This window comes from Calidris pugnax, unplaced genomic scaffold (assembly GCF_001431845.1).
Source record: "Calidris pugnax isolate Ruff unplaced genomic scaffold, ASM143184v1 scaffold335, whole genome shotgun sequence".
In the NCBI taxonomy this organism is placed as follows: domain Eukaryota; kingdom Metazoa; phylum Chordata; class Aves; order Charadriiformes; family Scolopacidae; genus Calidris; species Calidris pugnax.
The window spans coordinates 34,300-34,519 of NW_015091148.1; the positions used below are offsets into that span (position 1 = coordinate 34,300).

Below are 220 nucleotides of genomic sequence, written 5' to 3' on the forward strand. Positions count from 1 at the left end.
GGGGGGGGGGGGGTGTTGGTGGTGGTCCCTGTGGGAGGGGAAGACTTTTGTGGGATGAAGCTTTTTTGCTGGGTGTGATGAGTTGGGCAGTTGGCTGCACATCCCTCAGGGCTGTGTCCCCCCACACACACACTTTGGGTGCTGGGAGTCCCCCCCCAACTTTGGGTGCTGGGTGTCGTCGTTCCCCCCCCATTTTAGGTGCTGCATGTCCCCCCCCATT

The 220-nt window shown here is 61.4% G+C and overlaps 1 protein-coding gene across 1 annotated transcript in view; it reads left to right on the forward strand.

The window, feature by feature from the left end:
- The window catches only part of HDAC5 (histone deacetylase 5), a 37,109-nt gene that overhangs the window by 115 nt on the left and 36,774 nt on the right, over positions 1-220 (forward strand). The gene's annotated exons all lie outside the window — the stretch shown is intronic.